The sequence below is a fragment of the Marmota marmota genome, unplaced genomic scaffold (genome assembly GCF_001458135.2).
Source record: "Marmota marmota marmota unplaced genomic scaffold, marMar, whole genome shotgun sequence".
Taxonomy (NCBI): Eukaryota; Metazoa; Chordata; class Mammalia; order Rodentia; family Sciuridae; genus Marmota; species Marmota marmota.
This window is the reverse complement of record NW_025999900.1, coordinates 10,394,924-10,395,382: the sequence shown is the minus strand read 5'-3', so window position 1 is coordinate 10,395,382 and position 459 is coordinate 10,394,924.

Sequence of the window (459 nt, the reverse complement as noted above, 5' to 3'; positions counted from 1 at the left end):
TGGGCGTGGGCCGGGGACCCGGCGGAGGCTCTGGGCTGTTTACAGGGACCGTGTGCAGGTCACGTAGCGCTCGGAGGCTTCCTTCCGGATCTGCCAAACTTGGGAAAGCAGGGTTTGTTCTGGCTCCCTGCCACAGGTCCCAGCGCCTCCAGGACGTGGTTGGTGAGAAAACACCTTGTTGGCAAACTGTTGTTTACTGATCTACGTTTGCAGTGCGATTATTATTATCTCCCACCTGGGATCTTGCTGTAACTTCAGGTTGTCCCACTTCCCTTCCCATTCCTTCGCGTCGCCTCACGGTGGATCGTCAGCGTGCCCCAGTTGTTCTTAGTTTTTGAGGACTCAGAGACTCGGGTTTCTGGTCTCCTAGAACCAGTCTTGACCTGCCCCTAGCACCTTACCACATTCTGTAGAGATGGGTCAGTAAGAATCAGTGAATCCAGGAATCTATGCTTCAGA